We start from the raw sequence: 16,222 nt of genomic DNA, 5'->3' as shown, positions 1-16,222 counted from the left end.
GCTGGTACTTAAAGATGGCGGCCGTGGTGTGTCTGTCGTCCGAGCAATCACCGTTCACTTCATGTTTCGTCCAGAGTACAGTACAGAGCATGCGTGAGTCACATTAAACGTAACTGTATACTGGACTGCTATTCACAAGCGCTGACCTGTACTCCTGCGTCCACTGAAAGATACTTCTAAGAACATGCTCGCGTTTTGTTGCATATGGCTTGGTGACCACGCTCCAGATAAACGTTCCAAGGGACACGGCTGTCCAAACTTCCTCGCATTTCTTCGTTTACGTTCTTATTACGACGTAGTTTGGGCACTCAAGAACACCGTGGCCGACGTTCTCAGTTTCATAGCCAAATCAGCACTCAGGGTAAGTGAAGCTGCGTATCCTGTACACAAAACTATCTGTGTATTCAACTTCCGGTCGAAATTGGTAATTAAGGGCCCGTTCACACTTGCGAGTCGCGAAGGGCATGCGACGACCGTCAGTCGCCTACGACAAGGCAACACCTCGACGACACCGACGTTCACACTTGCAAGGGCGACTTCAGCGACCCGCGGGTCGCCTTCTCGTTCTAAACGAGAACTCTCGGGAACGACGCGTTTCGTGTTTGCCGCCGGCGACGACAACCCGATGCACAGAGTATCGCGCGCTGTTGCCGGGGCCTCGCTGATTGGTTTAGCGGTTTGCTACTCGCAATCGCAACGCTGGAGATTCGAGCAGCGTGTGCGAGTGGCCTAGAACCGTCGCTTTTCGACCAGAGTGGTCACACAACCTCTTGCATAGTAGAGAGAGAGAGAGAAAGAGGAAAGGCAGGAAGGATAATCAGAGGGGAAGATCCGGTTTGCTACCCTACGCAGGGGAAACCGGGGAGGTAAAGTGGTAACGAAGTAGAGATAAAGAAAGAAAGGAGCACAGACATACAATCCCAGTCGGTCACTGTCGCCACCTACTGTCACCGCACAGCACAGTAGCACTTGCAGCACTGTGAACAACTGTTCTTGCTGCCGCTTGTCCAGTTCTGTTGCCCTTAATATCTTGCATAGTAAAGAGATGAAGCAGGCGCCATGTGGCCGTTACGAAACTTCCTTGTTCTCCTCTTCCAGCTCGGCCGCCGCCATACGGCGTTTCTCAGATTATCTTCTTCAACTTTGGCAAGTTCCATAATTTCCATTATCTGCGTTGCGCATGGACGTCTACCGATACGTGCTGGATTCCCTGCGTGGATAAATTTAATGTGTAACACTGTATCTTTCGCCGTATCACTGTTGAAGCACTTCTCCACAGAACACTGGCCAGACACCGCGACTTCGAGGGGTTTTCACCCTACCATTTCTTCTAAGCACGATTGTCAATCTCTGCGCATTCACTTCACCGACGCGCCGCCTTGCAGGAGAGAGAGAGAGAGAAATACAAAGAGGGAAAGGTGGGGAGGTTAACCAAGGACGTGCCTGATTGGCTACCTTGGACTTAAGGAGTGGGAAAGGGGGGGTAGGATGTAGCAAATTCTTGCGAGCAGCATACCCCGTTGTCCGTGCGCCGTTTGCAATAGATCACTTTATCCAAGGTGATGCTCAGTTCATCGACGTACCGTTGCCTTCTGCTTATTCCGTCACGTGGTTACTTCAGGATTTCCAAAATTCGAATAATTTCTATAAGACGCTGAGCACGTCTCGAATGCATCGCAGACGAACCAGCGAAGTCACCTACAAGGTTTTCACCTAAAACGTCGGGTCTCGGAGGTAGTTCGAAGCGGGATTCGGTGACCGGCTTGCGGACAGACTCCGGGATGGGCTCGCGGACTGGCTCGTAGCGGGACTCGGATTCACTGCCGGACTCTGAGTCGGACTCGGAGTCCGAGTCCGACTCGGACGCGGACACGGAGTGAGTCTCTGCACCCGCGGCGATCAGCTGGCAACTGTGGAAATCCGGGGTGCAGCCGCAGCGCATGCAGTGTTGGACGAGACTGCCTCCACCGCCGTCAGCGTTGCCAGCAGCATTTCTCTGAGCGCGGATGAGGTCGCGCTGGTGCTGCCTCAGTCGTTCGTTGACGCAATTTTGGGTCTGTCCGATGTAGCACATCCCGCACGAGAACGGTATCCGGTACGCCACGGCCGTCTTGCACGGCACGAACATCGTCCGGTGCCTCCTCATGCACCGCTCCGTGCGGCCATCCGCTTCGTCGCCGTTATCGGCAGGGTTGGAACTCTGGCTTGACATCCTTCGCGTACGCAGAGGCAGGCGAGAATGAGCACCGACGTGCCCGACGATCGGGGGCGTGTTATCGCATAGCTCTGACTTCCCTCGCTCGCCTCCCGCCCCCCTCTCCCTCTTTGGCGTTTTGCATATCGCACACTCTCTCCGGTTTTCGCGTGCGCTGTCTCGCGCCTGGTTTTCCGACCTCTGCCAAGGTCGTATCTCTTCTCGCTGCGCTATTGACTGCGACAATGCCTCTACGCCGTGAAATGGCCGCGATAAGTAGAACAGTGGGGCAGTTTTATGCGTCAGAGTTTACGCGTGCTGCAGTCTTAAGAGGCAGCTGTAGGCTCCGCGCCGACTGCGTTATCCCGGCTGAAATGCATATGACGGGCAGATACTACTCATGCTCGATGCGTATCGGAATGTCTGACACGCCTCCTGTGACTAATGCGGCATAAAAGAAATTACGGAATGCGTCCGGTTCTTTTCTTCTCGTTACGACGTCGAGCGCCGCCTCTATCCGCACAGCCTTAAGCAGGCTGGACTGAAGACCATTTTCAGAAGTCTTGCGCATCCCTAGCCTAGAAGGCAACGAATAAGTTGACAGGTCTGCTCGACACACTTGGTTTGTTCGCTCAAGTGTGCGCTTGACCAGAGCTCTCTGTCTCTATCTTCTCTCCTTTCTCTTTGTTCGCCTATTTACACCATTCCGTAGCAAACCGGACGTACGCGGGGTTAACGCCCCCGCCCTTTCCTTGGTTATCTCGCTCTCTCTCCCAGTGCACTCTAGGTCGACAGAACAAGTGGTTCGTGCATTTTCAGCAACATCTTGTTGGGTGATGCACTCGCGCATTTGTGCTCACACTCGTCGGTACTCATTCACGCTCCTACTTGTGACTCGCTACAATTTACAGAGACGATCGCTCGCAATCGCGATAGCGCGTTTTGACCAAAGACCTCTAAGAGGGGAACTTATTTTAGATTGCCGACATCACAAGCCATCACAACGGAGGGGGAGGAGGGCACTGTTGCAGTTTTTAAAGACAGCATAATTGGTCAAGCGGCTGTAGCCTGCACAGATGTTTTGAGTGCTGCAAGTGCTACTGCGCTGTGCGGTGGCATTATGCGGCGACAGTGACCGACTGTGACTGTGTGTCTGTGCTCCTTTATTTTATTATCTCTACTTTCCTATCGCTTTACCTCCCCCTTCTCTCTCTTAAGAAACACCCCTTGTTAGCAAGGCCACTTGCAGTTCTAGGCAAGGTTCTTTTTTGTTTGTGACGGGGTGAAGAGAGGCCCCTTATTTTAGCACCGTCGTTGTTGCACCAATCCCAGTGTACGGTAGCAAACCGGATATTCCCATCTGGTTAACCTCCCTGCCTTTCCCCTTTCCTCTCTCTCTCTCTACTTGTGCTCAATGGTGTGGCCAGGGAGTGATGAGAGGGGAGCCATACCGCTTACGTTCCCCCTCCTCTCACCAAGATTTATACCGGGGCTCCGCCCTGCCCAGCTCCCCCCTCTCTCTCCTTTTCCCGGTCTCTCGCCAAGGATGTGCCCCCTCCACCCCTCCAAAAAACCTGGCACTGCTGGTGCTCAACAACGCCCTCTTGACCGTTCCTAGCCATTGGTGAGTCCGCCCGTCCGTTCCGCCCTCGTCCGCCCGCGTGCTGATGGCTCTCTACTGGTGAGCGAGGAGCGGTCGAAACTTTCCCATCCGCACGCCTGCTCGTCTCTCATTAGCTGGTCCGAGGCGGATGGTTCGGCTGTTGTCACAGCAAACATGGCGCGTGCTCGAAGCGAAGCGGGGACGTAAGGCCTAAGCTAAAGCCGCGTCAGAAACAGTCTATTTTTTCTCATTTTTGTGATTTTTACTAGAGTTATCTGGCACCCACGGAGATAGTCATCGAAAGCAGCAAGCCAGTGTACCCTTCCACACCTCATCAGTGCGTGCGATCGCCAACAGAAACAGACGGAGCGCAGGAAGTGTGTGCTGTTTTTACGAGAGCGTCGGAAGAAATATTTGAAACCGTCGACTTCGTGATTTCTTGTGCCATGCTTCGCGTGTGCGTCGCAGACGAGAACTCCATCACATACACGTGCATTCTGAGCAGCACACACGTTCAAGGCGTGGCGAAATAACTAGCGTCCGATTGGCGCACGCAGCATACACGTTTGGTTTCTGCTCTGTGTATGCGGATCGTTGCCGCGGAGTGGTGAACGCCAGCCCTTCGCAACTTTCAGAAGTAATGATACGAGCAGTAGCGATAAGTTTTTATCGCCTCGTTATCGCTGCCATTCTGCGTGTGCTATACTGCGCGTGAGCCGTTTTGCCGGCTGCGACGCGCCGAGGTGACCGCGACGTTCGAGCAGTGTTGTGGCTGTCATGAAGTGTGCTCGCAAGCTACAAACCGTGATATGTATGTGCGATGTGTCGCAGCGTTGCTGGGTGTAGAAGTGCTCGTTCTACGGGATGTGCGTTTGCTCAGAAGTGAAGTGCGCAGAAGTGTTGCCGATCGCGTTTTCATATTTAGTACCCTTACAGATAAGCCCTATCACACCGGCCTTTTCTGCTTCGTACATCTACCGTTTGTTTCAAAAGTTGTTACTGCATGGTTGAAGATGCTTCTGTCGGTGGGGTAAATTAGGGAACATCATAATAATTGCATACGTCAAGACGTTCAGCGCTGTCGGGAAATGTGGACGTGCCTGAGAGCACTAATGTCATGAACGCAAATTTCTGGCAGCCTTGATTTTCATAATATGGACACTAGTGTAAAGATCAAGGATTTCTAGATTTCATGAAGTAAATTGCTTTATATTTTGTGATGCAAGCGGCTTACATAGCCAAAAATCTACGCTGCTTGTTTTTGACTAGTGACTAAGCACAGAGTCTGTAAAGACACAACTGGCATGGTAGGTGAATGTGTTATAGGTAAGAACTTGATACTATCTTCTTATTAACTAAAAATTTTACATTTGCTGACAAAAAGCACTATGAATGTAAAAATGAACACGTAGGACGAGTTTTAACAAGTAAGTAAGTGTCATAGGTATGGTGTTATATAATATTCTGCTAGCAGCCAGCAGAACTGCGTGAAAGAAATTTTGCTCAGAGTTCTTCCTCACTGGCCAGCCATGGTCCCGTTACTAATGCAGGCAGAATTGGGTAAGCGAAAGATTGTGGTTACTTTGTTTATCCACCCTATTTGATTATCTGGTTTGTGTCGCCTGTTTTGTCACGAGCCTTCAGTTTAAAGCAAACAATAGCACAAGTACCAGCATTATATGCCTGATAAGTGCTTTATTTTCTTTCCTCGTGTTCATTCTGCCAACAGTCATTAGCAAATAATGTGCATTAAACTGACTTGGGCCTGTAAAGTATGTCCATTAAATGTTTTTCTAGTGCACTTTCATCTGCCAGTAAGTTTACTGCTTCCTATCATTCATGGGTGTGGGATGTTGGATGCTATAAGTGGCTATCTGACTGATCTTTATTTTGAATAGGCCACGGTTCCACACATTAACTGAACCGTTTTCAGCAGCGCTGCCAGACTATAGAAAGGGGCACCGCGCCTCTTGTCATTCTTTAGCATGTTCATGGCCACAGTGCGTTGTCCCTGAGAAGTCAGCTGCTATCACAATATAAAACGTGCCTATTGGCTGATGTGAGTTTATCCTGAACGCGAATCACAGTTATGTAAGCATTAGTTATGTGACCGAAGCCAGCCAATGAGCACGAACTGCTGGCAGAATTTTCAAGTTACTCTGCAGGCAGAGTGTCTGTTCCCTATATTATGTTAGCCACACTGCTTTGTCAGTGTGCTGAATTGTTCTTTTTTGACAGAAATTTACTACGCAGCCCGACAAGATAGTGCCAAACCATCAATTTTAGGCCCGTACACATGGTCACTTCTTTATTTTATGATATTCTGGGCATGACACCCATGGCTTAACTTATGCACGGGGTTGTGTTGGTGCATGTGAGAAAAAAAACCACTGCATAGCTAATAGGAATTAGACTGGTACGAAAAAATTATTCATCTTTATGGCTTGTAGTATAAGTGGTGCTGTTCATTTGATGCACACAGTAACACGTGAACACAAATGTATGTGTACCTTGCATTTATGTGCATGAGTGTGTGAATAAAACAGCACAATTTCTAATATCAAGGCACGTTGCACCAACTATACCCATTAAAGATGTTCTATGTTGTAGTCAGCTGATCTTATTGAAATTTTATCACATGGCGCAGTTACAACATTTCATACCTGTATGTAAACTTATTTAAGAACTGTATTCACTGTATGTGAGAATCCATATTTTAGGCCAGTGCAGTACCTGGGGTAGCAGCTTTTTAGTTAGCTTTTGCCACAGCTCATTAGAAGGATCTTGTTGAATATACCATCCAAACAACTCATATAAAGGTTTGTGTTTAGTATACCAGCAGTGAAATACTGAATGCAGCTGCAATTCTTTGTATACTAGTGAGATTAATTCCACTGGTCATTGTTCTGTAACGTGTTGTTCTTCAGTCATACATGGTGACAGTGTTTGGTGTCATGAGTTCTAGGCTATTTTTCACATGGGCCTTTTGATGAAGTGAAATCTGCCTCTTCAACAGTCAGTTTAGTGGAAAGCCACCACTGAACCAATAGCTCAAAGACCAATTCCTGCATGCTTTTCGCCAATTGGGTAGTGCGCGGAAACTATGTGTGATACATCACTTCAGCTACACCAATAATCGCACAGCTAAACCTGCCACATATATTTAAGTCATTGATATAGGAAGAGGAAGATGATTCACGTATGTAACAGTTACTCCTCCCTTGAAATGTGAATGACCCAAACCTTCGCGAGCATATCAGTCACAAACGAAAACAAGTAGAATAGTACCACCGTCTCAGCTGGTTTGTTGTGATTACCTTGCCTGCAAGTTTCTTGTTTATATTGGATAGGCTTCCTACTTCCTACAAATACCGTGTATACATATTTGACCTGCACCACAAAGAGCTGGTGTGACAAAAAAATGTGTACACTTTAGTGTTATGTTGTTTTCATGGTGTCTCAGTTTACTTAATACAGTTTTGAATTTACTGATTGCTTCACATGTTTATAACTAAAAACCACAGAGAACTACTTGCATTGTGACTGCGAGGTCACAACACGAGGATTTGTGTGGTATCCTTCCTGTTCATCGGTGTGTCCTTGCACTATAAATGTAAAACGTCACACCTGCAAACCTGAGCATCCACCCTTACATTTTAAACACTTTTTGAATGCTCGGCAGTTATGCTTACAAGCACATTGTGACAGAAAATCTATACCACCTTAATTTAAGTGCGATGTCAAGGGTTGTTTGTGCATAGCCAAGCTGTTCTAGTGTGCCTGCAGGGATACAGCATTGTCCAGTGGCACCGTATAGTTCAGGCGTAACAGTGAACTAGTAAACAAAGCGGCTGATAATACTAAGCTGACCCATATGTAGGAGCATTATATTATTTAACCCACGCGCAAAGTTGCTTTCAGTGTACTGAATAACCACAGCTTTGATTTACCAAGTTATATTACTGCACACGCACAGCGCTGAAACAAAGTCTGTACAATGGTGAGAAATGTGCCAAGGAATGAAAGATTCCTTGTGACGTGTGGATTTGAATAGTAGATGTGAATGCATACCCAATTCACCAGTATGCATGTTTTCTTTTGGAACAATTTCACATTTGGCACAGAGGCTGAGCCACTACGGCCTCTTGACTGCAAACTTCTGTGCTCTCACAGCGCTAATGGGAGTATCGTTCATTTGGCTACCCGAATAATGAATAGGTAATAGAGCATTACAATCTCTCAGTTTTACGCAGAACACCTTGTGCATTATTCACAAAACTGAACCTATTTGAACCTGAACTGAATTAAGGGCCCATTCACATTTCGAGTCGCAAAAGGCATGGGACGACCGTCGGTCGCCTACGACAAGGCAACAGCTCGACGACGCCGACGTTCACACTTGCAAGGGCGACCTCAGTGACTCGCGGGTCGCCTTCTCGTTCTAAACGAGAACTCTCGGGAACGGCGCGTTTCGTGTTTGCCGCCGGCGACGACAACCCGATGCACAGAGTATCGCGCTCTGCTGCCGTGGCCTCGCTGATTGGTTTAGCGGTTTGCGACCCGCCATCGCAAGGCTGGAGATTCGAGCAGCGTGTGCGAGTGGCCTGGGACCGTCGCTTTTCGACCAGAGCGGTCGCACGACCTCTTGCATAGTAGAGAGAGAGAGACAGAGAGAAGGGGAAAGGCAGGGAGCTTAACCCAAGAAGAAGATCCTGTTTGTTACCCTACGCTGGGGAAAAAGGTCTAGGGGGATGTAAGGTGACAACAAAGTAGAGACAAAGAAAGGAAGGGGCACAGACATACAATCACAGTCGGTCACTGTCGCCGCATACTGTCACCGCACAGCACAGTAGCACTTGCAGCACTGTGAACAACTGTTCTTGCTACAGCCGCTTGTCCAATTCTGTTGCCCTTAAGATCTTGCATAGTAAAGCGATGAAGCAGGCGCCATGTGGTCGTTACGAAACTTCCTTGTTCTCCTCTTCCAGCGTTTCTCAGATTATCTTCTTCAACTTTGGCAAGTTCCATTAATTCCATTATCTGCGTTGCATATGGACGTCTACCGATATGTGCTGGATTCCCTGCGTGGATAAACTTAATATGTAACACTGTATGTTTCGCGTATCACTGTCGAACAAGTTCTCCACAGAACACTGGCCAGACACCGCGACTTCGATGGCTTTTCTCACTACCATTTCTTTTACGAACGATTGTCAATATCTGCGCATTCACTTCATCGACGCGCCGCCTTGCAGGAGAGAGAGAGAGAGAAATACAAAGAGGGAAAGGTAGGGAGGTTAACCAAGGACGTGCCTGATTGGCTACCTTGGACTTAAGGAGTGGGAAAGGGGGGGGTAGGATGTAGCAAATTCTTGCGAGCAGCATACCCCGTTGTCCGTGCGCCGTTTGCAATAGATCACTTTATCCAAGGTGATGCTCAGTTCATCGACGTACCGTTGCCTTCTGCTTATTCCGTCACGTGGTTACTTCAGGATTTCCAAAATTCGAATAATTTCTATAAGACGCTGAGCACGTCTCGAATGCATCGCAGACGAACCAGCGAAGTCACCTACAAGGTTTTCACCTAAAACGTCGGGTCTCGGAGGTAGTTCGAAGCGGGATTCGGTGACCGGCTTGCGGACAGACTCCGGGATGGGCTCGCGGACTGGCTCGTAGCGGGACTCGGATTCACTGCCGGACTCTGAGTCGGACTCGGAGTCCGAGTCCGACTCGGACGCGGACACGGAGTGAGTCTCTGCACCCGCGGCGATCAGCTGGCAACTGTGGAAATCCGGGGTGCAGCCGCAGCGCATGCAGTGTTGGACGAGACTGCCTCCACCGCCGTCAGCGTTGCCAGCAGCATTTCTCTGAGCGCGGATGAGGTCGCGCTGGTGCTGCCTCAGTCGTTCGTTGACGCAATTTTGGGTCTGTCCGATGTAGCACATCCCGCACGAGAACGGTATCCGGTACGCCACGGCCGTCTTGCACGGCACGAACATCGTCCGGTGCCTCCTCATGCACCGCTCCGTGCGGCCATCCGCTTCGTCGCCGTTATCGGCAGGGTTGGAACTCTGGCTTGACATCCTTCGCGTACGCAGAGGCAGGCGAGAATGAGCACCGACGTGCCCGACGATCGGGGGCGTGTTATCGCATAGCTCTGACTTCCCTCGCTCGCCTCCCGCCCCCCTCTCCCTCTTTGGCGTTTTGCATATCGCACACTCTCTCCGGTTTTCGCGTGCGCTGTCTCGCGCCTGGTTTTCCGACCTCTGCCAAGGTCGTATCTCTTCTCACTGCGCTATTGACTGCGACAATGCCTCTACGCCGTGAAATGGCCGCGATAAGTAGAACTTGAAGTAGGTAAAGGGAAGGCGCAGAAGACCAGGACTTAGGAAGAAGAACACAAACGACAAGACGGGTGGCACTCACAACAAAGTTTATTTTCGCTACAAGCCTGCCTTATGTAGGTCATTCACGCCGAGTCGCGCACAAAACTTTTAGAAGTAAAAAAAAACACAGCAATCTATCGACCATTCAGGAATGTTATCTGCACAGCTATCGAAAGAGCAAACAAGAACCACACGTGGATCAGCACAGGAGCCAACTGATCTAGTACAGCCTTTTTCCAAGCCAACGGGGACAAAAAACCAGACATAAAAAGTACCGTCTGCACTTCACTACCAACCAATGTAACCACAACATAACACACTTCAAACGCCTAAGGCACAGTCAGTGATAAAACTCGCACGACGATGGGAATAATGACCAACGAATAACACGGAAATAACATGAAAAATGCGTCTAAGAATAGCGTCTGCGTTAAAACTAAAATCTCTAATAGTCACTCACGTAAAAATTGATAGAACATGTAACCGCGCGAAAAAAGAACCACGCGACAAACAATGAAATGGACAGAAGTGATGAACGATAAAGGTCTAAGAACATTGTCTGCGTCAAAAAAAAGCAACAAAAGCCTAAGAGCCACTAAAAAATCGTCAGCAATATAAAAACTAGTTAAATTAAAGGATGACAGACGGTAAAACAAATGAAATCACTCTAACAAGAGGCCTAAATGAAACCTTCTAAAAAAGTCTTCTTGTCACTAAGCATAATGGACGGCCTGCTGACGCATGCGTTCCCCTCTTTTTTGATGAAAAAGCCCTCCACAATTTCCCGCTCATACCTGTCTTTTCCATACTTCAAAATTTTGGTTTTGTCAAACTGAGGGCGGCAATTAGAGCAGTCTCCGCAATGCTCTGCAAGGAAACTCCCTTCCTTGTTGCACAGATTACGACAATGTTCAATTGCCCGCTCATTGAAACATCGACCTGTTTGTCCGATATAGCTGCGACCACAGCTTAGGGGTATTTGTTAGACTACACGTGTCCTGCATTCAGTGAACTTCTTCTGATGCTGGATTGAACAAGCCGGGCGTTTCTCTCCGTTCATGGCACAAAGATTAGACAGCTTGCAAGGCGCCGAGAAAACAACCTGAACGTTATGCCTACTTGCCACTTTCTTAATGTTGTGCGATACCTTATGAATGTACGGAATTACCTCAACAGAACTGCGTGAAACTGGCTCCCTGATAAGAGGCGGGTGCTTTAGTTTTTGGAGCATCGTTTCGCAGACAGCTGAAATCAGACATGGCGGGAAGCCTGCCTGTTGTAGTCGTTGCACTTGAGCGCTAAAGCTACTTGACACCAAATGGATGCAAGACTTAGTTAAAGCCGATTGCAGAGAATTTGTAGCAATTGCACGCTTTACAATCTTGGAATGGGCGCTCTCAAACGGAAGCAGGCCTTTCAAAGAACGCGGATTGTACATCCAACAAAGGCCTTCCTTTGGAAACATTAGCCTGATATCCAAGAACTGGAGTTGACCGCAGCTCGGAACTTCCTTGGTAAACCTGAGACCCTGACTGTGGTTCGAGAAGATAGTCATGGTTCTCTCTACGGTAGAAACAAATTCGTGCTCAGGGACGTCCTTCAATATGACCAAGAAATCATCAACATATCTGTAAATGGACACTACATGAGGATCACAAAGATTATTACTGATGTCAGTTCCTACAACAGATAGGAAGATATCGCAATGGACAGGAGCTACAGAAGAACCGATGCATATCGCTTTCTTCTGCACATAAAACTTGCCTTCAAACAAAATGGCGGTTGAGTTCAGGTAGAACTCTAGTAAGGAAAGGAAATTGTCCACGCTTACACCTGCCGCATTCTGGAAGCGGACTTCACCATTTGATTGGATCTTGTCCCTGTCTGACGCCTTTCTTTATTGGGATTTTGTTGCTTTCTTTGTGGAGGACTACGGTGGCTGTCGAGCCGCTATAGATATCTTCCAGTATTTTTACATATGGCTAATCTACACCCTGATTCCGTAATGCCTCCATGACTGCTGAGGTTTCGGCTGAATCAAACGCTTTCTCGTAATCAATGAAAGCTATATATAAGGGTTGGTTATATTCTGCACATTTTTCTATCACCTGATTGCTAGTGTGAATATTGTCACGTGGTGGTAATCTAATCTAATTATTTACTAAGGTAATCGCAAATAGAATCAAGAACACCTTAAACTTCTGTCAACCGAAGGCCCAGGCAGGATTCCGTAAAGGCTACTCAACAATAGACCATATTGACGGTCTATTGTTGAGTAGCCTTTACGGAATCCTGCCTGGTCCTTTGGTTGACAGAAGTTTAAGGTGTTCCTGATTCTATTTGCGATTACCTTAGTAAATACTTTGTAGGCAACGGACAGTAAGCTGATCGGTCTCTAATTTTTCAAGTCTTTGGCGTCCCCTTTCTTATGGATTAGGATTATGTTAGCGTTCTTCCAAGATTCCGGTACGCTCGAGGTTATGAGGCATTGCGTATACATGGTGGCCAGTTTCTCTAGAACAATCTGACCACCATCCTTAAACAAATCTGCTGTTACCTGATCCTCCCCAGCTGCCTTCCCCCTTTGCATAGCTCCTAAGGCTTTCTTTACTTCTTCTGGCGTTACCTGCGGGATTTCGAATTCCTATAGGCTATTCTCTCTTCAACGATCGTCGTGGGTGCCACTTGTACTATATAAATCTCTGTAGAACTCCTCAGCCACTGGAGCTATCTGATCCATATTAGTAACGATATTGCCGGCTTTGTCTCTCAACGCACCCATCTGATTCTTGTCTATTCCTTGTTTCTTCTTCACTGTTTTTATGCTTCCTCCGTTCCTGAGAGCCTGTTCAATTCTATCCATATTATAGTTCCTGATGCCCGCTGTCTTACGCTTGTTGATTAACTTAGATAGTTCTGCCAGTTCTATTCTAGCTGTAGGGTTAGAGGCTTTCATACATTGGCGTTTCTTGATCAGATCTTTTGTCTCCTGCGATAGCTTACTGGTTTCCTGTCTAACGGCGTTACCACCGACTTTTATTGCGCACTCCTTAATGATGCCCATGAGATTGTCGTTCATTGCTTCAACACCAAGGTCCTCTTCCTGAGTTAAAGCCGAACACCTGTTCTGTAGCTTGATCCGGAATTCCTCTAGTTTCCCTCTTACCGCTGACTCATTGATTGGCTTCTTGTGTACCAGTTTCTTCCGTTCCCTCCTCAAGTCTAGGCTAATTCGAGTTGTTACCATCCTATGGTCACTGCAGCGTACCTTGCCGAGCACGTCTACATCTTGTATGATGCCAGGGTTCACGCAGAGTATGAAGTCGATTTCATTTCTAGTCTCACCATTCGGGCTCCTCCACGTCCACTTTCGCCTAACCCGCTTGCGGAAAAAGGTATTCATTATCCGCATATTATTCTGTTCTGCAAACTCTACTAATAACTCTCCTCTGCTATTCCTAGAGCCTATGCCATATTCCCCCACTGACTTGTCTCCAGCCTGCTTCTTGCCTACCCTGGCATTGAAGCCGCCCATCAGTATAGTGTATTTTGTTTTGGCTTTACCCATCGCCGATTCTACGTCTTCATAAACGCTTTCGACTTCCTGGTCATCATGACTGCATGTAGGGGCATAGACTTGTACCACCTTCAATTTGTACCTCTTATTAAGTTTCCCAGCAAGACCTGCCACCCTCTCGTTAATGCTATAGAATTCCTGTATGTTACCAGCTATTTCCTTATTAATCAGGAATCCGACTCCTAGTTTTCGTCTCTCCGCTAAGCCCCGGTAGCACAGTATGTGCCCGCTTTTTAGCACTGTATATGCTTCTTTTGTCCTCCTAACCTCACTGAGCCCTGTTATATCCCATTTACTACCCTCTAATTCCTCCAATAACACTGCTAGACTCGCCTCACTAGATAACGTTCTAACTTTAAACGTTGCCAGGTTCAGATTCCAATGGCGGCCTGCCCGGAGCCAGGTATTCTTAGCACCCTCTGCAGCGTCACAGATCTGACCGCCGCCGTGGTCAGTTGCTTCGCGGCTGCTGGGGACTGAGGGCCGGGGTTTGATTTTTGTATTCATATGGGAGGTTGTGGCCAAGTAGTGCACCAGGGTGGCCAATCCTGCTCTGGTGAGAGAGTGCGTTACCGGTTCTGGTCGCCGCCGGGATCAGGCCGCACTCCAGGCCTGTTTGTGCAATTTTCTCAACACACGGTTTTTTTTTATTTTCCGGTGGAGAATTGCGCGGCACCGGGATTTGAACCACAGTCCTCTTGCACGGGAGACGGATACTCTACCGTCACCGCAGTAGTTAAATTAAAAAAAATTAAATCATGGGGTTTTACGTGACAAAAACCACTTTCTGATTATGAGGCACGCCGTAGTGGGAAATGCATGTAACGAGGAGATATTACGCAAACTCGATCCGTATCGGAATGTCTGACACGCCTCCTGTGACTAATGCGGCATCGAAGAAATTACGGAATGCGTCCGGTGCTTTTGTTCTCGTTACGACGTCGAGCGCTGCCTCTATCCGCACAGCATTAAGGCTAAACCCCATTAGCGCGATTTTGTGCGCGACAGCGAGGAACGACGGGTTCGCGCGACGGATGGGGCCGTCACTTGAACAGATCGGTCGGTCTTGTCACGCGATCGCTCGGTTTTGCAAATCTACAATTCATTGCTCGTCGCCCGGAAGTGCTATGAGCGACTAGCCAATAGCGCAAAGCCGGAACTATATGTACGTAACTCCAGTACTTCCGATTGTCGCACGGAACGAGCAAACGATTGAATTTTTATACGTGCAAGGATAAGAACCTACTGCAAGACTTTCAGAAATATTTTATGCTGCTTTTTACAGTAAAATACATCAACTTAAGTTAATAAAGCACGCGTCGCGCTAGTTTCGGCGCCTACATTGCTGCCCTCATACCGGCAACACTGGGGAGACGTCGCTCGAAGTCATCGCTCGCATGGGGTGCAACTTGTAGGCGACAAATGAACGCGACAGCCGTCTTCATCTCGTCGCATGTCGCTGTCGCGCGCGAGATCGCTTGCATGGGGTTTATACTTTAAGCAGGCTGGACTGAAGACTGTTTTCAGAAGTCTTGCGCATCCCTATATCCTACAAGGCAACGAATAAGTTGACAAGTCTCCGCGACACACTTGGTTTGTTCGCTCAAGTGTGCGCTTGACCAAAGCTCTCTCTCTCTCTGTCTTCTCTCCTTTCTCATTGTTCACCTATTTACACCATTCCGTAGCAAACCAGACGTACGCGGGTTTAACGTCCCCGCCCTTTCCTTGGTTCTCTCGCTCTCTCTCCCAGTGCACTCTACCCGTACAAAAATGAGTGTTGATTAACCATTGATATATTGTTGGGGAATTGTTGAAACAACGGACTTCAACAAATTTTCAAGAGCAATTGAGTTCACTCAACCCTTGCACAACAGTATTACCGTTGAGTGTTCTCAATAAACGATTTATTGGGTAATTTGTGTTGATTTTTCTAGTTGTTCTTTTGTTGTGTAGCAGTTGAGTCCAGTATACAATAATTAGAAATCGCATATGAAGACATCCCAAACATGTTTTGCGATGCGTTCCAACCTCATTCCTGTCACTTTGCGGCAGGTAGGTTCTTCTTTCGCCTCGCTTTCATTAAAAGAAAATTATGTGACCGATGGGGTGGAATCGAACGTCGGCCGTCGAGCCCGGTACTCTAACCAATAGGCCACGAGCGCGCGCATACTCCTCTCATTCGAAAGCCAGTAAGCTCTGAAATGCTTGGCGTCTGCGCCGCGTGCCCCTTCCTGGTGCTGTCGCTACAGCTGGCGCTTTGAAGCGCCTATCTCCGGGACCGCCCCACTTTCGTAGCCATTTTCGCTACGTAAAAACTGCAACGTTAGACTAGATTCATGACCGCCCAAGTTCATAACGATTTATTTCTTCGCCGGTGTACAAATGCCATCGTCGTTTTAACATACACTAGATGACATAACCATTGGTACGATCCGAAATGAGCACGTTTCGGGGAGCAGAAG

Source organism: Dermacentor albipictus, unplaced genomic scaffold (genome assembly GCF_038994185.2).
Source record: "Dermacentor albipictus isolate Rhodes 1998 colony unplaced genomic scaffold, USDA_Dalb.pri_finalv2 scaffold_40, whole genome shotgun sequence".
Classification (NCBI taxonomy): domain Eukaryota; kingdom Metazoa; phylum Arthropoda; class Arachnida; order Ixodida; family Ixodidae; genus Dermacentor; species Dermacentor albipictus.
Note: the sequence above shows the minus strand (reverse complement) of the source record.